The following is a 24,337-nucleotide window of genomic DNA, read 5'->3' on the forward strand; positions in this document are numbered from 1 at the left end:
TTTAGGGTTGAGAGGGCCCTTTTCTGAGAAAACCCTTTCTGGCAGGCATTCTTCCTGAGATTCTTCAAGCTCTCCCTGGACACTATCTGATGCCTATGAGGTCTTTTTATCAATAGCATCTTTTATGAACGCCCAGAAGCAAAGGGTGAAATTATCTGCCTGGGTGTTTCTCAGAGGTTCTCTAATTCTCTCCCAGGTTCTCTTATCTAAAGTTCTTTCTCCTCGGAATCATGGTTAGCAAGACTCTATCTGATCTGAAAAGCCCTCTAATAATTGTTCTTCAAACCCTATTCCCCTCGCCTGAAGCAGCCCTTGAAGGCTACAGACAAACGCCTGTTTAGAATTTTCTGACCCCATTTTCTACTGTCAACCCCTAAATGGAATCAGCACTGGGTCAACACTGTCCCAATTTAGCCCGTATCCTTTCACAACTACAGCAACAATTTAAAAAAGATGAAGTTTCAACCCAGCACTAGCATGAATAGTAAATGTTGCTTACCATGCCAGCTACCATTTTCTTACTTTTCCTGTGGAGCTCCACCAAGACAGTGTTACCTCAGTTGGTCCTTCTGTTTCAGCTCCCAGGTTTAAGTTGCCACCTGTAGCCTCTCGCAGCTACACGAACCGGGCTCCTGAAAGGAAGGCCAGGGCTGTATAGAAACAGATGGCAAGAGAAATATGAGACCAACATAAAGATACTGATCAAGGCCCAAAGTCTCAGCTTATAAAGGAGGAAGGCCCATCCCCCACCATGCCAGGCTCTCCTCACTCTGTTGCCAGGCTGTTGCTTATTCAGGATCACCTCAGGAAGACAGGTTCAGCTTCTCAGTGGGTAGTGGTGTCTTGGAGAAAACCACAGAGGTGGCAGAACAATATCTAGGTCAGAAGACTTCACCGTAGGTGGGCTAGCTGACAGTGGCAGAACAAGTCTGAGCCAGCCTGCTCAAGCTTGGGGAGGCTACATTCCCCAATGAAAGTGTTAGCCCTGAGGGTGGCATTACAGCAGCTGGCTGGGTGGCATTAGTTTGATAGATTTCATCTGCATGTGCTTTGTTTGCTTAGTCCCAGACTTGCATATACTCCTTAGGGAGATTGTTGGCAAGAATCATACAAATGTCATGGAAGGTGGGGCTATAAGATTAAGTATTATACTGGAATTCTTTAATAAAGGTGGACGAATTAGCAGTATAGAACCTCAAATCTTTTATTTTTGAGAAAGTATACTTAATAAGAAGGGGACATGTTCCCTGCCTAAGCTGTCCACTCTGCCAACTGTCCATAGATAGAGAACTATAGCCTGTTTAGGCTGGGTAGGGGAGGTAAAGGGAGTCCTCTCCCATGGCAGAGCAGGAAGCTGCCAGTGCACTTAGAGTAGGTGCCAGGGAGGGTTAATTTGAGCAGCATTTCACTTAGGAGGGAGAAAGGTAAACAAGAGAGTCTGGAAAAGGAGAGGGAGCTGTGGGTTGAGATCTATGGGGGGAAGCTTGTCAACTGGATCTAATGTAGTAAAGTCATCTTGTCCAGGCTTCACAGCTACAAGATGAGTGGGAGAACAGGAAGAACAGAAGACATAAGAGAAAGCCTGGACACAGGGAATCTCTTTCCATGTCCCCTATGGCTCGAAGTTGTTGTAAATGTCCTAAAAAAATTGGGAATTTAGTATGCTTTTGTGCAGCCATTTGGATTGATTTTCTAAGGAGTATTGAGGCCAAATTTGATTTCAAAGGTTAACAAGTTTATAAGCCTTCATGTTGGGTGTCAGATGGAGAGGCAGCAGGTTTTCTGAAAGGCATCCCAAGAAGAATGAGAGGGCATGGAAGACACCATTCGCATAAATGAGAGAAGCAAGCAAAATTGTCACTGTAACCTGTAGCCTTGAGTGTCTGCAGGACTCTGGAAGGACCAGAGGAAAAATGGAGCCTTTCACTGGTTCTTCACTCCACTCAGCAGTGGTCAGGGGCTTCACCTGGCTAAGCTTTAGGAGAGACTCAGTGCCTGGTACCAGGGATTTCATGGAGGCCAGAAGGAGAAAAGGCCAGAAAGTGAGGATGAAAACTGAGCTTGGTGTGTGTGTGTGTGTGTGTGTGTGTGTGTGTGTGTGTGTGTGTGTGATTCACAGGAAGGAGTTGAATGAAAAGTCACAAAAGCCACCAGGGTCTAGAAAAAACTGTGGGATTAGGGGCAGATCCAAAGGGAAGGTAGGACATGAGAGCAAGGAGAGGTGCAATGGCCCTTTTAGGTCAAAGGAAACTGCAGGATTACAGCTCTGAGTATGGTGGGGGGGTGGGATCAGGTGAAGAGGGCAGCTATAACCTTTAAAACCATGGCTGGCCCTACTTTTTTCTCCAAGAGTGTCAGAGAGGTGCCATACTCAATGGTCACTTGCTTGGACTCAGGAAAATATTTACACTGACCAAAGGGGAACCTTACCTACTTGCTTCTGGAGGATGGGGTGCTGAGCAATTGGTGAGCCAGAATGTGAGCCTGTTGCAGTTGGACCAGAGAGGAAGGGTAGGGTCTGTCTCAGGGTTTCATTGCTATGAGTTGACAACATGACCAAGAGTTCTATATCTTGATTTGAAGGCAGCCAGAAGACTTGTCTTCTGCAGGCAGCCAGAAAAATGCTTTTTTTTTTTTTTTTTTTTGGTTTTTCGAGACAGGGTTTCTCTGTATAGACCAGGCTGGCCTCGAACTCAGAAATCTGCCTGCCTCTGCCTCCTGAGTGCTGGGATTAAAGGCGTGTGCCACCACCGACTGGCTGAAGATGCTCTCTTGATGGTACCAAGCCTCAAACTTCTTTTCATGACCCCTTCAGTCCTGGGCATCTTCCCGAGGCTGAACATTCATCAGTGGCCTTTACTGACCCTCCCTAGTACTAAGCCTCAATTGTTTTTCACAACCCTTTCATGCCTTCAATACTAGTACCACCAGGGTGATTCTTACACTTTTGATTTGGTCAGCAAAGCAAAAATACATTTTTGAACTTATGGGTCAGCTATTAACTTCATAGCTATTAATGTCACAGGGAATCCTAGCAAGGTCAGGGTGGTTTGTGGTCTTTCTCAGAGTTCAGTGTGGGGCAGGGGGCAGGACAATTCTTCTGAAAACTTATTTTTGTTATGGTTATTTTTCTGAGAACAGCTAATATTATTTTGGCAGCTGTAGGCTTAATCATTTTGACCACTAAAACTATGTTTTTACATTTGTTTGGTCAGCCAGCTTTCTTATCTGGCTCTGCACTTGACCTGCTAGTACAGTTTGGAAAGCTCTTTTCGAAGGGGGAAGATACTGGGTGGTCTTGAATTCATTTTGGATATTACACTATCTCTCAAACACAGCTTCTTTGTGCTCTCAGAAAACACTCCCCAGAAGATTTCATCTCAGTGGTTTGGTCTCCTCCTCTATTAACAATAAGTCGCAGTTAGCACTAGAATTGGGCAGATATATACCCTATATGCAATTAGAATCTACTTTCCTATCAATAACCCCAAATTATTGCTTACTATGTTTCATCTGGGCTGCTCTTAACTCCAATTGGTCAGCCCTCAGGAACACGTTTTTATGACTCTCCTAATCCATGTTGGTTTCTCCTTTCTCCTACACTTTCTTGTTCTTCCTTGCGGTTCTGCTCCAAACCCCAGCCCAAGAATCCTAAATCCCACCTATGTCTCTTCTGCCCAGCTATTGTCTCCTTGAGGTCTCTTTTTAATCACTGCTAATTTCTTCACTCTGGCTAACCAGCATCTATTGTTTCAGTAACTCCTTCTATTCTTGACTCTAAAGCCAGAGTTATGTGGCTAGAGCTGCCAAGTACTGCAGTTTGCAGAGGTTGGAACATGGCTTTCTTGTTCTATTACATATTCACCAGTTTTCTGTTTTCAATGATTTCCTTTATTGCTTATAATTTGCTGTCCTGGAACTTGCTCTGAAGACTGACATTGAACTCAGAGATCTGCATGCCGCTGTCTCCTGAGTGTTGAGATTAAAGGTGTGTACCACCACACCTGGACTTAAGCTTTGATTTTCCTGGAACTTGCTCTATACTAGGATATCCTTGACTTAAGAGATCTACCTCTGTCTCCTGGGATTAAAGGCATATACCACCACACCTGGACCTAAGTTTTTCCTGGCCACTATGCCTCAAGATCTAGATCAAAAACCTGTGTTTTCCAGCCTCAAGATGTAGATCATAGATTCACCCTCCATTTCGATTGTAGTTCAAGATACAGTCAAATTAACAACCAAGAATAGTGAATAGCCATCACAGGGTCCTGTTGTGGATAGCCTTGGGGTTAAACATATTTGATATTAATTCTGTTCTCCTGTGAGGGGCTGCAAACAAGTCAGCACTCAGGTGATTTCCTATAAACCTGCTTCCCACCTTAATTTGTAAAATAAAGGAGATCTAATGATTGGGCAGATAAAGGAAAGGTGGGGCAGAAGGTTGGGAGAGGGAAGAAGGAGAAAATGGAAGAGGGAAAGGACGCAGAGGAGGAGGAGAAGGAAGAAGAGCGGAGCAGAAGCGAATGGCTTGGAGAAACCGCAAGTTCTAAGGGGTCTCATAGATGTGGAAGATGGTAGTATAGCGATAGATCTGCCCAATCTAGGCTCACAACATGTATTCATATTAACTGAGTTGTGTTTTCATTGCCAGGGTATTTTTGGGTTGGAGATATACCGCAACAAGCTCCCAGTGCAGCTTAGGCCTGGATTATAGGCACCAGCAGAGCCTATCCAAATCATAGTGGCAATGGAAGTGATACAGCTCTGGAGTCAGGGAGGCTTCCCCAATGCAAGTGTTACAGCTCTGCTCGGGAGAGCATGAGAAAGATTTTCCTAAAGCCAAGTCTTACAGCTCTGAAGGGAGAAATCAGGAGTCAAAGAATAACACAAAGTCACACCTTGCAACATACCTCTGTGGTAGTTTGAGTATGCCTAGCCCAGGGAGTGGCATTATTTGGAGGTGTGGCCTTGTTGGAGTAGATGTGCCACTGTAGGCTTGGGCTTTAAAAACCTCATCCTAGCTTCCTGGAAGCCAGTCTTCTCCTAGCAGCATTCAGATGAAGATGTAGAATTCTCAGTTCTGCCTGTACTATGCCTGCCTGGACACTGCCATGCTTCCACCTTGATGATAATGGATTGAACCTCTGAACCTGTAAGCCAGCCTCAATTAAATGTTGTCTACAAGTTGCCTTGGTCATGGTGTTTGTTCACAGCAGTAAAACCCTAACTAATACAACCTCACACAAGATATTTAATGGGAGCAACAACCTCAGTAGGGTGGCTGCCTCTGCTCAGATGAGATACAACAGAGAATTGAGAAGACAGAATTTATATAGGGTTTCTTGGAGGTGGAGTGAAGCTTTCTAGGGTGGGGATTGGTGAGTTTTAAAGTCCTGAGTTTGGGCTTTTTTTCTCTATAGAGGTTGACCTGAATCTGGAGGGGCCGGGTCCAGCTATTATGGCTGTTAAGAGTGTTCTGTGGGTGTATCCTGGCAGCTGGAGGTCCTCATAGAGGAACAGACCACTCACATCCTTTGAGGGTCTTATGTTAAGTACTAAAAATCATGACATTAACTATCCCTAGTTTTCCATTTATGAATAAAAACAAAATAAACAAATGACAAAGTTCTAACCATCATAAGCTCCTTCTCTTGATTTTAAAAAAATCCTAGAAGCAGAGAGAACGAGTGAATCCCTGGAGAAAATGGACTCCCTTGTTCATCCAGCAGCCACCAAGTGCCAATATGTCCTCAGCTAAGGGTGGGAGTTCATTACTAACTCTCCCCATCTATACTAGGGTTTTGACTGACTTCATCTTATGCAGGTGTTGTATATGCAATAACAGCCACCATGAAGTCATGTGTGGATTGGTATTGTCATTTACATTCAAGTTCACTGGATGCATTTGCTACCTGTGACTCTTACAACGCTTTCACCTCTTTTTCTGTGATGATCATGGAGATTGAAGGAAGGGGTTGAATACAGATGTTCCATTTAGAGCAGATCACTACATTGTGACCAAGCCAGCTCAGTTAGCCAACAGGGTCTCCAGTGAGGGAGTGAGGATTGAAAGGAAAAAGACAATTAGACAACATTATAACATGGCGCCAGCCAGTGCTGCAGCTGAAACTGGTTTATTTTTCTCCAATCTCCTTTTATACCATTCTAGTACACCCAAAGAATAGAGTCAACTCTTAGATCAAAGATAAAGTAATCAAACAAGGCAATAAACAAAGTCATGTAGTCCCTGGGTCTAGGGCTTATCAGGATTACAAAGATAAAAAGAATGTCATACATTCCTTGGCTGAGTTTGCCTTGGGCTTTGTATTAGCCCAAATGTAAATATTCTTATCTGATCCTACTTCCTTTTCTGAGCCCAGGGACAAATGCTTGCCACAATTTTTAGAAGCAGCCCCAAAAGCTCTCCACACCACAGTCTCTTATTCTCTGCACATTGTCTGGTTATGGATTTGTGTCTAATCACCATTTACTGCAAACTGCAATTTCTCTCCTGAGGAGTTGAGAGATTTACTAATCTATGGGTATAAAGGCAAGAGCACAGGCACAATTTATTACTATGTACATTTAGCAGAATAATCGTATTAAGAGTCTTCTTTAGGTTCCATAACTTAGCCAGCCACAGACTCTTAGTCTAGTTAAGGACATTAGGCAGGAGTTCTGTCTTATGAATACAGCTTTAAATCAAATCAGAAATTGGCTAGTTATTCCCCTACTGATAAACACATCTTTCTTAGCTGGTTGATATCGTTACTTGCAAGGTCCACAGCTGGGTAGGACTACTGATTATTCTCCCCCCAGTAGCATGGATAGAACCTTCTAGTACTATGAACTGATAGTCAGTAGTGACGAAGTGTCCATTACATATGAGCTTGATTTCTCAATATCCTATAGATAGCTCAAGTACATGGTATCTGTAGCAATAGGGTCTTGCTACCAAGTTCTGCAGGATAACCAGAGCAATGGCAATGGCCTGTAACATTTAGAGAGTATCTGAGATCACACAGACCAAAATGAAACCCATATCTGGCTCTTAAAAAAAAAAGTGGTTATAGTCCAACGTGTTTGGAGTAGGTATTACTCTAATTATAGAGTGGCTCTATTTGTGTATATATTTTAGGAAGCTTCTATAGTAGTAGGTTTGCATGTGGCATTTTCAAAGATCTTTAGTTTTAGTTATCTATTTCCATACTCATTCTGTAGCCCTGCTCCTTTCTTCTCTCAGCCCATTTAACCCTTCTCGTTCCATTATTCTCCATTCTTCCTTCCTTTCACTTGTATGCTATCACCTTTCCCTTCAAATCCTAACCCCATAACCCATTACTAGTTTCTGGACATGCAAGTTATTCCAACTTAAACACATATCTCTAAAGAATCAGCACACGAAAAGCAGCATTGAGCATTTGTCTTCCTGGGTCCAGGTTATATCATTCGGAAGGATTATTTCCAGCTCCATCCATTTACCTGTAAATTTCATTTTTCTTTACAATTGAATATTGTTCCACTGTATATGTGTTTCACATCCTCACTATCCTTTCTCTTTAAAAAAATTATTTATTTATATGAGTACACTTTAGCTGTCTTTAGACACACTAGAAGAGGGCACGGATTCCATTACAGATGGTTGTGAGCCACCATGTGGTTGTTGGGATTTGAACTCAGAACCTCTGGAAGAGCAGCCAGTGCTCTTAACCACTGAGCCATCGCTCCAGCCCCCTCACTATTCTTTCATCAGATGATAGACATCTAGGCTTTTTCTATTCCCTGACTATTTGGAATCAAGAAGTTAGATAGTAATGGATAAACTCTCACAGTTTGTCAGAAATAAGTTTGTCATTGCTTAGTACAATGTTTGACAGGCAGCAGATATGTGTACTTGAGATGGATACTAATTGCAAAAGTCAAAATAATTTTTATTTTGATATTTCTGACATACAATAGATACTAAAGCTATATCAATTGAATAAAGAGATAGCTTAATCTTCAAGCTAACCAAAAGTGCTATAGATGTAGTGCTAAATGTAGCTTAGATCAAGTCTCTTGGGCCATGAGATCAGAGTTTTAGGCTTAATGTCAACTTTGCCTTTCATGAATCATGACTCCCTGGTAGCTTCCTGTCTGACTCATGGTATAACTGCCAGGCACTGCCATGGTCCTGCTTTAGCTTCTGAAATGGTATTTTAGTCTACAGTGTATTTCACTACTATAAGTTCTATATTTCAACTGTATTTTGAACAAAAGAGCTGATCATTTATCAATTTGAAACAACACGAAACCTATTGAAAATGACATTGAAAATTACTTTCACAGAAACATGATGTAAATAATAATAAATGTATTCACAATAACCTCTACATGTTTTTGTTTTGAGACACTATTCTCACTATGTTGCCCAGGTTGGTCTTGAAGTCCTAGCTGCAAGTGTTCTGTCTACTTAAGATCTCTTGCTAGACTACAGGTAAGTGACAGTATGCTTAGCTAGTCAGTCATTAACTCTTTTTTTTTTTTTAATTTGTTGTAAAGTAGTAGTAAAAGGATGTCTCCTCAACATTCTTATGTAAAGAAATTTCAAACTTATAGACAACCTTAAAGCTCCTAGATAGTTTCACTATTTCCAGGGCATTTGGTACTTGTATAGCCTAACATGCAAAACTAATGAATTGTCATTACTTAGTTTGACATATTTTTATTCACTGTCATTTCGACTTATAGTCTGCTATGGAAACACCCTCCATTGTTTTGAGATAAGGTATTTCTATGTAGTCTGTTTCCTTGAAAATACAAATTTTATTTTCTATTATAACTATACTTTTCTGTGGTACTGGAGATTGAACCAATGTTCTTATGTATATTGGGCAAGCACTCTACCATTGAGTTACATGCCTACTCCTTTGGTTTAAAACAGGGTCTTTTTTATTATGCCTTTTGATATTATGTGACTCCAGGGTGACCTAGAACTCATGATCTTCCTGCCTGTGCCTCAAGAGTGCTGGATTATAAGCATCAATAACTATTTGAAAAGTGGAGGATCATAAGATCAGAGGTGAGGAGGACACAACACCACGAGTAACTGGGACCAGTAGGACCCAGGCACCCAGGAACTCCACCAGACCAGTGGCACAGGTTCTTTCAGTCTGAGCAGGTGTCCTAAGCAGACCTTGGGCGTGAACTCCACAGCCAGTCCCACAACACCCAGAAAATGCTCCACTCCCAGGTGCTATAACGGGCCCAGGACCACAGGATCCCAGGATTCCAGGAGCTTGGTCACACCAGAATCTCAGGGTCTCAAAGGTAGCTTGACTCCCAGGAGCTCTGAGACACCCAGGATATCAGGATCAGAGGGTCCCAGAATCATAGGATCACAGAGATACCTGCACTCTGAGGAGTTCTGGCATAACCAGAATCACAGGAAGGACAGTCTCCAGTCAGATATAGCAAGAGCAGGTAGCACTAGAGAAAATCAGATGGCAGGAGTCAAGTGAAAGAACATAAGCAATAGAAACCAAGGTTACTTGGCATCATCAGAACCCAGTTTTCCCACCATAGCAAGTCCTGGAAACACAATCACACTGGAAAAGCAAGATTCAGTTCTAAGATCACTTCTTATGATGGTGGTAGGAGAGTTTAAGAAGGACATAAATAACTACCTTAAAGAAATACAGGAGAACACAGGTAAACAGCTAGAAGCCCTTAAAAAGGAAACACAAAAATCCCTTAAAGAATTGCAGGAAAACACAACCAAACAGGTGAAGGAATTGAATAAATCCATCCAGGATCTAAAAATGGAAGTATAAACAATAAAGAAATCACAAAGGGGGTCAACCCTGGAGATAGAAAACCTAGGAAAGAAATCAGGAGTCATAGATGTAAGCATCACCAACAGAATACAAAAGATAGAAGAGAGAATTTCAGATGCATGAGATACCATAAAAAACATTGACACAACAGTCAAAGAAAATGCAAAAAGCAAAAATCTCCTAACCCAAAACTTCCAGGAAATCCAGGACACAATGAGAAGACCAAACCTAAGGATAATAGGTATAGAAGAGAGCAAAGATTCTCAACTCAATGGGCCAGTAAATATCTTCAACAAAATTATGGAAGAAAACTTCCCTAACCTAAAGAAAGAGATGCCCATGAACATACAGGAAGCCTACAGAACTCCAAATTGACTGGACCAGAAAAGAAATTCCTTCTGTCATATAATAATCAAAACACCAAACTGATGGACACAGCCAAACTTTAACTAGATCATTTGAAACTGGGATTCAAAACAATCCTTTCTTCCTTTTAAATTGTTTTTCTAGTTTTTACAGTGTTGGAAAATTTACTAGCTCAAAGCAACACCATGACTCCTTTGAAATGTCAATCTCCTATCAAATAAATCAACTTCTTCATAACCATTTAGAATTTTTAAGTGTACAAACTCATGATGTATTACACTAATATGTCAATCAGGTATATATGATGAATTCCCTCCAGAAACTCTGGGCACCAAGAGTTATGGTGAATTTCTGAATGGCAGGGCATATTATTCATAGAGGTAACTCTATATCTTTGAAATTCTCTGCTTACCTGTACTTTCCCCTGAGCCCAATGTTCAAGCTTTACCATTAGTAATTCAGAGCCACTTTCATGAATTTTCAGTCTTTGGCAAATTTTCACTCCAGTGGCTCTGTTCTCTTCTCAGCCTTGTAATTGGATTTAAGAAATGATGGTGTAGAGGAGTTTTAATCCAGATACATGGTTGCTCTGGCTTGGGGATCACATCCAAAGACCTTCTAGGTCTGTGTGAACCAGTTGGAATACATCACTCCTTCAATCCCTGGAGACAGAGGCAAGCAGATGTCTGACTTCATGTCCAACCTAATGTAGAGCAAGTTTCAGGTAAAGAAAAGCTTATGTCTAGGCATGGTGGTACACACCCTTAATCCTAACACTCAGGAGACAGAAGTATGCAGATCTCTGAGTTCTAGTCAGTTAGTTCAGTTGATTCAGTGATCTGGGAGTCAGTTGAGAGTCAGTGCAGTGGAGTTGAGTTTGTGGCAGTGCATTTGGTGGAGTGCAGAGGCAGTCTTACCTGGACATTTTACAGACACAGGTTATAGAGAGAACAAGTGAGACACAGGTGAAAACAGAGGCAGAGAATGAGAACGAGCCAGAAGATTAGAACAGATTGCTAGAGTGAGTTTGATGCCAAGCAGAGCAATTCAGTGAGAAACCCAGCTTCATCTTGATGGATTGAGTGCCAGGCTGGAAACTAAATTGAATCAGTCAGCGTGGAGAGGAGTTTGAGCCAGAATAGTTGAATTGAATCAGCCAGCCAGTATTCAGAAAGAACTAGAAAGGGTGAGCATTTATTCAGTAGTAAGTCTCAGAGGCTGAAAACATTCTAGGCCTAGATTAGATTGTACAGAGAATAGAAGCTTCCAGGACTAGGCCTAGGTTAGCAAACTGAGGCAGTAAGCCTGGGAGACTACAGTTACATCTTACCTTTCTCTTGAGGTATATCAAGGATTAAGTCATAAAAACCTGGCTGTCATTGTGAAAGTAGCAAGATGTACAAGGAAGAAGCTTAAAAGTTTAACAGACTTTGCTTAGCCTTCATGTAAGCACAAATATTACTGTTTGAAGATTAGTGGCTGGACTAATGTATCTAAACATTTTCCCATAGTTTTATCAGCTCCTTTCATAAGAAAAGACTTAAAGGTCCTGAAGAAAATGTTTCAGGTATCAACAAGACTTACGCGCGCACACACACACACACACACACACACAAATGTGCCCACACATACATATCACAAACACACAAAGATAAATGGAAAATAACAAAAATACTGAAATAACCTCTCAGTATAGGCAGGAGGGTTGCTATTTATCAGATTGCATTTGCTTTTAGCTTTGTTAAAAAACTTTCTAGACATTCTTCTTTCTCCAAACTAGGAGCCATCTTTAGTAGATTGTCTTTTAGTAAACATTTGAAAAACATCCCTGAGAAAATAAAGGAGTTCAAAGGTATTTCTTAAGAAACTAGTGAAGTTATTTCCTTCCACTCTGGTACTATGTAGAAGTATAATTTAAGTCACCTGCACCATTTTAAAGTTTATAGATATACATTTTAAAAGTAAGGGCTGAAATAATTACATTTCATTTGGCTCAATGTACAAAGGCTTATCTAAAATAAATAAAAAGTTGATAGCTTACAATCACCTTCCCGTTAAGTTTTCAAAATATGGCATATATTTTGAAAACCTTAATTCCAATAAGTCAGATTTCTATTTTGTAGAGCCAAATCTGGCTAGTGGCTTGAGCATAGCACAGGAGAGTCAGGTAGTACATTTTCAATTTTCATCTTTTTGATCCTCTGGAACTCTGTTGGGTATAATCTAAACTATCTATGTAGACTCCTTTCATTTTTCTTTTTTACTTATTTATCTTGTCTCATTTACTGGTAGAGGAGAGAGTGAAAAATAAAACATAAATCTAACCCAACAGTGATGGCTTCATCTAGCTCGATTGAGTGCCAGGATGATATTACTTTCAGTTGTACTCTATACAAGTAATATCTGCATGCTGCAGAGACTCTGAGACCCAAAAGTTCAGCTGGAAATTAATTAGCATCTTATTTATAGTTGCGGTTTTTAACATACATGCTGTTCCAAAATTGCAATCTTGGTACTATAATTCTATGTTTGATCAAACCCCTCTTCCTTCCCTGCCTGCTTCATGGAAATGCTCTCTCTGTTTCTGAAAATTCCACAATTATGTATCTCAGATTAGCAAAATATTTCTATGCCACTCACATCACCTCTGCTTGGATTCTCAGGTGGCCTTCCCACTTGGGAATATCTGCCTCTGCTTTTTTACTATAATGAATTTGCTTTTGCTTAAGTCTCTTCTGTATCTCTCCTAGAATTCTTTCTCTAGTGAGACCAAGAGTCTTTGGGATCACCAGTTGTAGTTTGGTGATAAAATGAGTTAGACTGTAAACGCTTGAAAGGCTACATGCGACTGGACTAACTTTTAGCAAAACCAGCCAGTAATTCTCCTAAAATGCGTCTCCCTCCCCCCAAATCCCTATTATGTAAGCATTCAGCATCTACTTAGAAAATGTAGAGACTGGGAACTTAGAGAAATGTAGAGACTGTGATGGTCATATATTGCTTCTACAGTGCATTTAGTTCCTTGGATTGTATTAGAAGGGACTCTCAGAATGTGAAGGGTTTTTGTTTGTTTTCCTCATAAAGTTCAGGTCATACCAGACAAACCTTTATCACCAGATGGGTCTTTCATATTGCTGACAGTCCAGTAACTTTTCCTCTTAGTGAATCTTACCAAGTTTCATTAATACTTCATGATTCTTTTCATCTGCGTTATCTCATTTTAATTTCTGAAATGCTTCTATCGCTATTGAGGTCTTCTTACCTCAGTCTGGTATACAGAACTTCCAGTGGGTTTGGCAAGTTATGTTTATTATTCAACCAATGCTGCTTCTATAAAACAGGGTTCTGGTGAGTTTTAGGACAACTGTCTCGGGAAGAATGGGCTGAAAGGGTAGGATGACAATGCATACCACATCTGTATCCTCGCTCATCAGTTCAAACTTAACAACAATGCAGTTTTTTTAGGCTAGCTTTTCTAAATTTGCCAGTCGCACCAGGCTATCGTCAGATGTTTTGTTTCGAAGGTCAGAAACAACTTCAGAAGTACAAAGTGGAGAATAATGAAACTCAGGGAAATCGAAACTTGAGCCTAGAGCAGGTGGGCGGAACCATCTAGTAACCACGGGACTGTGACTCACTGGTTTCTGCCTTCAATAGGAATTAATTACTCGGTGCCATTATCAGAACCAAGCGGGGATTAGGGAGTCGGCCGGAGGGAACCAAGAGTCGGACCACTAAAACTGAGCTGAAACTTGCTAGCGTGTACGCCACCCGACGCCAACCCCCGCATGGGCGGGGCCGAGGGCGGCCGGGTGCTGACGTGGCGACGTTGGCGTCGCGGTCGGTGACGTATGGCCGGCGCCCGCCCCGCCCCTCCGTCGCTCGGCGCGGGTGTGTGGGTTTGTGGGTCAGTGCCAGCTGGGCAGCCCTCGCGCGCTAAGGCGTGACAGCGAGCGACCCCCGCCGGCCCGCGTGTGCTGCGGAGGAGGTCGGGGCGCAGCCCTCCGCTCCGCTCCGCCGGAGTGAGAAGAGGAAGCAAACCTCCAGGAGGCCGGAGGCGCGCGTGGCGGCGGGGCTGAGGTGAGCTAGGGAGAGGGAGGGCGCGGGTGGCGGAGCCCGAGTGTGCGGCGGGGCGGGGCTGGTCTCAGAGTCCGGAAGAGCGCGGGTGGACCGAGCTGTCATCCCTCGGCTGGGCGTCCCGGCTCACCTAAGTTTGTAGGTGGGGGTTGGGGTGAAAACTCCAGCGCGATTGCCCACGTGTAAGGACAGAATGGCCACAAGATGAAAAATTTTCTGTTCTAGGCTTAACCTGTTTTTCTCCTCCCTCTCCCCTTATTTATATTACACATTCCTAGCAACGTCGTTCTTCGCCTACATCTGTTGGGTTGGGTTTCCCCCACAACACAGAGGAGCGAGTGCTTTGGGTCCTGGAGTTCAGGGCAGTGGGTGAATTTAACAATCGGAGGACTCTAGAATGTATTTTTTTTTTTTTTTAAATAAAGAAGTGTCTATGCTAAGGGGGTAGATGAAGTGGTTCTTGGTAGGATGCTGTAATTTCCTTTACCTTTAAAAGAAAGAAGTTCAGTCTACTGAGTTTGATATGCATCACAAGTGCAGTCTAATTGCTACCTGTGGTGTGGTTTTTGTTGTTGTTGTTGTTGTTGTTGTTGTTGTTGTTCCTGGATAAAAATTAGAACAGTCAACTATATCTACCCCCTTTTCAGATTCATAAGCTGAAACGTTTGTTTTCTGAGTTTGATTGTTCTCAAATTCCGCTTCTGAGTCTAGGCTGGACGTGCTCTAGCTCATGTTTTGTATTTAGTTTTTCACGTCATGACGATTATAATACTGGTGTTGCGCCGGGCGTGATGGCGCACGCCTTTAATCCCAGCACTTGGGAGGCAGAGGCAGGCGGATTTCTGAGTTCGAGGCCAGCCTGGTCTAGGACAGCCAGGGCTACACTGCCTCAAAAAAAAAAAAAAAAAAAAACCTAAAAAAAAAAAAGGATTACTTTATTCTATGAAACCCACTGCATAAGTAAGCCATCCACAAAGATAATACTGTGTTGCATTAAAATATTCATAGAGATGTCAGTTAAGTGTAGCTTAGTGTTATTTACATGAGTGAATTAATTTTGCAAGACTTAGTTTTCTTGATCCTTGTTGAATAATTTTTTCTAAAAAACTTGGTTCATTCATTAATTCATTCATTTGTTCACTCTTCATTCATTCCCTAGCACTGTGGGAGGTGTAGGACATAGAAAGTCCCTGTTCTCACAGAACTTTGTATAGTTAACTAGCAAACACTCTTTTAGAAGGGATGTTTAAATTAATAATTGGAAACAAATTTCTGGCTGGAAGCGTTTTCATTTTTTTCTAGTATTTACATTGGTTGTATTGATACCTCATGTCTGGCATAGGATATAGAAAGTCTACATACAAAACATTTTTATAAAGAGCCTATATGGTAACAGAATAAACTTTTTACTCTAATACATCTTTCTTGAGGATAGTTTGTATAAGTACAGTTTTCAACTTTGAGAAAGTGAGTATGCGCAGTTAAAATTTTAGCTCATGAACATCTCCAGAAATAAATGAAGAATTACAGAGGAGACAATAAGGAATCTGAGAATTCCAAATCTGAAAACCCAAAATATGAAGTACTCCCAAAACTTCATTACAAAGAACTTGTAAATAAATGTCATGAGGAACAATGAGCCATATCTGAAGTCTCCACCTCAACGGAGGTATTATACAGTTAGAGAATTCTGAAACTGTAGAGCTTTACGTTGAATTTTACATTTTCACTAGCACATATATTTTAACTCACTTATTCCCCACAAAAAATGAAAAAAATAACAATTAAAATGGAAAAAAAGCTCTACAATGTCTATTACTTGATTTCATTTCTCCTTTATCACCTAATATTAAATCTTCTATATATGTTCACCGAACGCATGTTTACATTTGTACACACACACACACACACACACACACACACTCAGGGGAGATAGGGAGGAGGGAGGCACTAAGCTAGTAGCTTAGTATAAGAGAAGACATGTTTCTCTTTCTTTCTGAGATAATATGACATCACTATGGGTCATTCTAAGCCAGTGGTTCTCAACCTTCCTAATGCAGCAACCCTTTAGTACAGCTCCTCATGATGTGGTGACCCTCAATCATAAAATTATTCCGTTGCTACCTCATAACTATAATTTTGCTACTGTTATGAATCGTTATGTAAATATCTGATACTCAGGCTGATATGTTACCCTTCAAAGAGTTGTGACCCACAGGTTGAGAATAAGTTCTGAGTATTGCCATATATATGTGTGTGTGTGTGTGTGTGTGTGTGTGTGTGAATGTATACATATATATGTGTGTGTGTGTGTGTGTGTATAGATATATGTATACTTATGTATATGTATGTGTGTGTGAGTGTATATATGTATGTGTGTGTATATATACACACACACATACACAGCGATTTTCATTTGTGGATGGACAATAAGGTTGGTTCTGTGTTCTTTTTATAGTTAATTAAAAAAAGTAGTAAACATGGGGTTACAATTATCTATATGGTATAACTGGGAGTTCTTCAGGGATACCCAGGAGTAAAATAGGTCATATGTTAGTTATATTTTTGATGACTTTCCAGTGGATTCCCATAATGCCTCTATTAATTTGCATATCTACCATCTGTGAATAAGGGTTCCTGTCTCCACATTCTCTCCAACATTTGTTATCAAACTTCTTGATGACCAGTATTCTGACTGGTGTTATCTTAAAGTTTTAGTTTGAATTTTCCCATTGGCTCTTAAAATACTAAAATGTTGAAGACTTTTAAACTAACTTGGTCATTGGTGTTTCTCTTTTTGAACACTGTTCAGTTCTTTAGCCCATCTGTTATTTCCTTGGTATTTAATTTTGTAATTCTTTGTAAATTCTGAATATTAACCCCTTTTCTGAAGTACAACTGGTAAAGACCTGTTCTGTGGGTTGTCTGTGCTGTGCTGACAGTTTCTTTGCTATACAGAACCTGGTATTTGGAGCTTTTATAACTGACTTGACATCAAAAGTAGAAAGTTGCACATTATCGGCAAAATTATTAAAAATATTGAGTAAAATCAATCTGGGACTTTACTATAAAGCATAAATTAACTTTGTTTAATTGTGGGACGGACCATCATTGACAAACCTATTTCATTTTTTACATGCAGATATTCTAAAATCTAACAGCCTCAGTCTGGGAGCACTTTAATTTCAAACATTTCAAATAAGAAATTCTCAGTCTGTACTTCATACTTACATGTGAGTAAGCATTATAGTAACTTATTTCTTTGTTTTGCCTGGCTCAACACCTAGCAAATAGTCCCTATATAAAGCTTGAACTCAACACTTAATCAAGTTTTAATTATCTTGAAAGGAGTATCAGAAATATTTTGTGGTTCTTTTTCATTTTGCGGCTTAGAAAATGGAACTAGTAAGAGTTCTCTCTGGAGAATGGCTCACAGAAGTGAAGGAAGACAAGCCAAACCCAATGAAATGAGAGAGATAAGTGAGAATCTAACTCTAATTGTAAAGGTATCTAGCAATCATGAGGTAGAGCATGGGGGCCAGGCAGGGCAGGCAGACAGAGGGAGATAGAGAGACACAGTAATATATAGAACTGAATTTGAATGTAATGAATGTTTGTGCCATTATAGGACTCCCTGTCTGGTATAAATTTTCTTTCTGGTTTTACTACATTTTGGCCTATCTTCACTTTTACTCTCCAAACAGAACTATTAGGAATTGTGTTTATTCTAAGTTTCTGGGCTAATATCCATTTATCAGTGAGTGCATTTGTTGTTCTGTTGGCCTCTATCTTACAAAAAGATAAGTGAGTTACACTAGGTAATCTTTCAAGTAAGTCTTTACATTTACAGTAAAAGATATGTCTTAACCCACACGTGTCACCTTGAAACCTGATAAATTTGACAGTGTCCAAATTTAACTCCTTTCTTAGAGATACTGTGCTCATACAATACTAAAAGATGAACTTTGGAAGAACATGGGTAAAATGCTTAATTCACTGGGCATTTTACCACATGGTTTTATAGTATTTTTATACAGTTGGCTGTAACATTTTTCTTAGACCTCTCTTCTATTTGTTTTGGTGATACACTTTACTCCTTGCCCCTTGGACTCTATGGCCTCCTGATGGTAAATTTTTATGTATATTTTCCTCCTATTTATTCCTTGCAAGTTTGTTCTTCATTTTTGTGCTGTCTTTTCTTCACACATGTTAATTTGTAGATGACTTTAAAATCTATTCCTGTAGTTTTGTTGGTGAATCACATATGTCTTTCCTAAAACCAGACCTCTCCTGAGTTCTACACCTGGATAATCTTACTATTTTGATTGGGTTTACAGTATCTGTAGATCCAGCCTCAAATCTAGTCAGGGTAATTAATTACCACAATAACAGTCATGTCACACATACATTTCAGCATGTGGTTAATAGAGAGGTAGACACTCAGAGAAAGGAAGGTATACATTCAAATGTGGATGTAGGCTTCTTACCAAAGTATCCACTTACATGTCTTAGCAAATACATTAATGTACAATTCAGGTAACTTATGAAATTAAATTGTTCAAAGGGTTTCTATCAAACTTGTTTGTAGATTTTATGGGGTAGTTGCCGTGGTGCACTGAGTAGGTTTCAAGGTGACACGTGTGGGTTAAGACATATCTTTTACTGTAAATGTAAAGACTTACTTGAAAGATTTCTAGAAAATTCAGGCTTACAGCTGTGAAAGGAGGAAGATCATGCTTGTCATACACTAGGACTTAGGTATGACTTATTGCTATTTAACATTTCTGTTTGTAAAGTTTTTATAAGAAAGGAGCACTGTCATTATGTAGGCTACCTGTATCATCAGGTAGATGCTGATGCCAAGCGCAGAAGCACGTTGAAACCTTTATATTTTTAATAGTTTTATTTTAATTATGTGTAGCTACGTGTGACTGTGTGTGGGTGTGTGCATGAGTGTAATGTATATCCAGAGCTGTTGAATCCTTTGGAGCTGGAGTTACAGTTGGTTGTGAGCTACCTGTCAAGTATAGTGGGAATCAGTAAGTGCTCTCTCTCCAGCCCCAAAACTTTTATAAGGACTCATCTGCAGCCTTTCAACCTCCTGTTTCAAGGGGTTAATGGATGCGTTGGTGGAAAATGCAGCCGACTAATCACGTGTTCATTTGGGACTAAGTCATCACATTAGCATAAGCTCAGATATAATCAGGGAAGCATGTTATGAGTACCAGGAGACATTTCTGTGACTCTACAGGACTGTTGGTCTAGGGACAAGACCTATTTGTGTCTAGGGACAAGAGACAGACACAGAATATTTCTAGCTACAACAAAATAGATCTAGGTACAGTACAAAGGACACTGGTAATCTAGGGCATAGGTGATAATTGTGAAAAGTGGTTAGATTCAGGGTATATTTTGAAGATAGAATTGGGAAAATAATCTGGTTCAGCAGTTTTAGTTTGAGAAAAAGGCAGAATAGATTTGAGGTTTATTAATGACCACAGGAGGTGACTATTAGTGACAGAATTTAACATCTTAAGTTAGACATCTGCTTGGTGTGGAAAAGGGAGTGAGTTGTGAAAATGGAGCACGAGATAAGTACTGGTTGGATATACCAATTTGAAATTATCATTTGAAAACTACTCACCCCTTCAGGACTGGATGGGAGTAGCTGGGAAGTGAGTACAGTCTGAAGTCTGAGCAGTGAGTGTGTGTAAAGGAGTGTGAGAACCGGAACAACAGGGAAAACCTAAAGGATACTAGTCTAGTGTCCATGCTACCAGGTGAAGCAGACTGAGAGCTGACCCTGTCCTTAGCAAGGTTGAGAATAGTTGCTGCCTCGGTAGTTCTTAGTGTAGAGTAATAGCAGTAAAAGCATGCTAGAAGTCTAATTGATATTCCTGTAGTTGGGTTTGCAGAAAAGCAGCTAGAGAGCTTTGTGGGGTCAGCAGAGGTCTGAAACTGGGGGGGGGGGGGGTGTCACTCTACTTTGTGTCAGACCTTGCACATGATCTAATGAAGAAAATACTACTGAAGAGAGAATGCTCCATTACAGTAGTTCTTTATCAGAGCTCTTTAGTCTCAGGATTTAAATACATTTTTTGAATGGGTTCATGAATGGATAAAACAATCACCAGGTACATCATTATCATGTTACATGGAATTGAATTTAGAACTTTGCTTATGTTTGGCTGCACTGTACCAGTGATGTATATTCTAAGGCCCAGGTGCATCTTTAATTAAATTTCTTTCATACTATATAGTTTGTTTATATATTCTCTCTCCTCAATTCCTTCCAGATCCTCCACAACTCTTTACTCACACAACTTCATATTCTTACTCTCAAAAAAAAAAAAACCAATCAAAAGTAAAAATCAAACTAACAATATAAAACAGATAAGACAAAAAATACTTTAAAGAGTGGGGCTTGATTAAAAATTAGAGCAGCAAATGTTTGGTGATGCTTGCTCTTTCAGATTTCCATGAGGATTCGTTGCTGTTTTCCTTGACACAATTACCATCTTCTGATCCTTCTTTATCATGCTACCTCACAGGAGTGCAGTTTTTATTTTACTTTCCTCCCCCACCCATGTCTGTCTGTCTCTCTGCCTGTCTCTGTTTCTCTCTCTCTCTCTCTCTCTCTGTGTGTGTGTGTGTGTGTGTGTCTGTTTTTTTCGACACAGGGTTTGTCTGTGTAATCCTGGCTGTTCTGGAACTTGCTCTGTAGATCAGATTGGCTTCAAACTCACATCTGCCTGCCTCTGCCTCCCAAGTGCCAGGATGGAAGTCATGTGCCACACCTCCCAGCCCCATTTGCATTTTTAGTAAGTTGGTACTTTTCAAAAATGGAGATGTCTTATGGATTATTACCTTATATTGAGAAGACATAGTCTCTTACATACTTGAGACTTTTCAAATAGTATGTTTAAAACCAACAAGTTACCAGACATTGAGTTTGATGTTTTCATAAGCAGTACATTTAAATATATAATGCCTTTTGAAGTATGGTGGGTTTTTTTTCCAGTATTTTTAAAGCATTATTCATGCATGAATGAAAAAATCTGGTTTTGCTTCCAATTGGCTTAATTTTAATTTATTGCTAAGAAAAATGGCTCAAGAGTTAAAATTTTAAGCAGGATTTAAAATGTAGGGGCTTGGTACTTTCAAACATCTTTCAGTTTTGAAAACGAATTGGATTGAATGTGGTGAGAACTGACATTACAGCTCAGAACAAAGCACAAAAGTAACAGGACATGATTCTTATTGACTTAACGTAGAAGCACCTTGTAGTAAGATTATTGTAATTATAAATGCTGAGACAATCAACTTGGGCCAGGATGCTAAATAATGGTTATGTACTTCATCCTCTTAGGCGTATTAAGTAAAGCATGCACTTAATGTGCTGTAATAGTAGTACATTTATTTATTTAATTGCGTGTCTTTCTGCCTGTATGAGTTTGTATATACCATGTGCATCAGGTCCCTGAGGAGGAAAGCTGGGAGCATTCAATCCCTAGGAGCTGGAGTTGCAGGCATGTGTGAACTACTTGTTTTGAGTGTTAAAAGCTTAATCTTGAGTCTTCTGCAACCAGAGTCATTTTGCTAGCCTCATTTATCTATATTTGAGACACAGACACAGATTTCATCAGCTGACAACAAGTATGTGATTGGTCGGGGAGTGGTGGTGCACGCCTTTAATCCCAGCACTTGAGAGGCAGAGGCAAGCGGATTTCTGAGTTCAAGGCCAGCCTGGTCTATACAGTGAGTTCTAGGACAGCCAGGACTACACAGAGAAACCCTGTCTCAAAAAAACCGGGGGCGGGAGGAGAATATCCACCATTATCCATTTAGCAATAGTGAATAATTAATGATTAAGGATGGCACAACCTTTTATGAATAATTTTTGTATTTGGAGAAAATGCTTTCTAATTGTAAAGCTCCTACTAGGAATGGAGAGATGTTTCAAACTTCCTTTAATTCCAAGCATCTAAACCTGTTCCTAGAACATCCCTAGAGATTCAGTTTATAAACATGTGAAGATATCTTTAGTTCACTTGATGTAATTGTCTCCCTGGCTTGAGTCTGCTAACCTAGGCCTAGTCTTGGAAGCTTCTCGCCTCTGTACAATCTGATCTAAGCTTAGAATGTTCTCAGCCCCTGAGACTTACTGCTGCATAAGCTCACTCTTTTTAGTTCTTTCTGAACACTGGCTGGCTGGTTCAACTCAGCTGTTCTGGCTCAAACTCCTCTGCAGTCTATATTCCAGCCACAGTGATTGAAGGTGTTATGTATGCTAAAGGCTGAGCCACACCACAACTAGAAACAAGGTTTCTCAGTAAATAACACAATCTCTATTTTTATGTTTGTAAAATACATAAGCATACATTTTGTATTGTGTGAGATGTGTGCAGGTAGTTAATGATCTGTTCCTGTGTTTTCTGAATTCTCCACATACCAAATGTGTATCCTTACTTAATTGGAAACTTTCAGAACAATTGCTTCTTGCTTAAGAGAGACCTAGGATCTGTTGTCAGTTTGGTAGATAGAAATTATGAATAATTAAAATTACCCTTGAAATGTTGGTACAGCATACTGTCGGTGCATCTTGCGCAGATATGTTTTTGAAATAGCTGTTTCTTCAGATGAACTCCAGGTGAAAAAGTTGGTTTGTGTTTAATGGCTGTTATGGCTTTGTTGTTTATTTTTTGAAGGCATAGATGTTAAACATTAAATCCATAGATGAAAGTAGTGATTAAAGGAAGACTTAAGGAATCAACAGGTTCCTGTTTGAAGTTTCCTATCAGTATAGTTTAGAACAGGTCATATGAAAAATATATGTGTATGTGAGAGTGCCTGCACGTATATATGTATTTACACCCCTTGTGTGTCTGGTGCCCACAGAAGCTATTAGAGGGCATCAGATACCTGGAAATGCTGGCTGCCCTGTGATTCCTGAAAACCAAACCTGGGTCCTCTGCAAGAGCAGCAAGTGTTCTCAGCCACTGAGACAGTTTTACATTTCTTAGAAGGTTTAGCATATCGTCTTGTTTTGTAAGACTTTTCTAGATTTGTAAATTAGTATAAAAGTCCATGAAAATTTCTAGTACTTTAAAAGAATGGACAGGTGATTTCAGATTATTACTGTTAAATTGGTCAAAATCTTGGAAGTTGTGGGTCCTGAGTACACCATTTGTCTATAAGACCACAGTGAGGCAGCATACTGTACACATTATATATTTATTGTTTTGATACTTAGATTTTGAAAGTACTTAGTGATGAGCTAAAGAGCAGGTTCCTAATCAGAATATGTTCAGTTTAATGTCAGAGCCTTCTTGGAAGAGTTCTGGCTTTTGTTATCTGGAAAAGAATGCAGCTAGCATCTGGCATTCAGCATTCACTTGGTTTTGGTTTCAGCTTTGGTTCCTGAAGGCATTCTTTGTATGCCTTGCTTTCCTTCTGATTCTATGTATAGTCAGTCCTTGGTAGAAGTGAGGGAAAAATGTTGTTCAAGATTCTTTTGGTACAATTTAACCTTCTTAGGGAATCCAGTTGAGAAAGGCTAGTAGGAGACAATTTGAATCTAAATGGAGGCCCTTGATTTATTACTAGATGGAATTTTGGTGGTAGGAGGTCAGTTTAGACATGAGCACACATTGGATATTGATTTAAGAGTACAGGGCACTGTGTCTTAAGACTGTCATTTTTAAAGTATGGGGTGGGGGTTGCTTCATCATTTGCGAATATGGTGGAAATAACATCTCAGGGCCCTGCCATCTGACCATTCAGATAACTGGGAATAAGAAGGAGATTGTGGGACTCAGTAGTTTATATTTCATAGAACCCTCAGGACTGGGTTTGATTTCCAGCACCTATCTATACAATGGCTTACAATCACAGGAACTTCAGTATTGTCCTCTTCCTCTTCCATGTCCTCTTCTGGCCTATATAGATAAGCATGTGGTTCACAGGCATGCATGGAAAATATCCATGGATATAAAAATAATAATGAAAATAAATAAATAAACAAATCCTTTAGGTGACTAATGCACAATAAAGTTTGAAAAATCTATGTTGTTGAC

The 24,337-nt window shown here is 40.1% G+C and overlaps 1 protein-coding gene across 3 annotated transcripts in view; it reads left to right on the forward strand.

The window, feature by feature from the left end:
* Positions 1-14,029: 14,029 nt before the first annotated feature.
* The window catches only part of Ascc3 (activating signal cointegrator 1 complex subunit 3), a 258,540-nt gene continuing 248,232 nt past the window's right edge, over positions 14,030-24,337 (forward strand). For 2 of the 3 annotated variants that reach the window (XM_030245389.1, XM_030245388.1), the window contains exon 1: positions 14,030-14,264. The gene's annotated coding sequence lies outside the window, so the exon portion shown is untranslated. The remainder of the gene's footprint in view (positions 14,265-24,337) is intronic. The other variant, NM_198007.2, reaches the window with a different exon arrangement.

This window comes from Mus musculus, chromosome 10, assembly GCF_000001635.26.
Source record: "Mus musculus strain C57BL/6J chromosome 10, GRCm38.p6 C57BL/6J".
Classification (NCBI taxonomy): domain Eukaryota; kingdom Metazoa; phylum Chordata; class Mammalia; order Rodentia; family Muridae; genus Mus; species Mus musculus.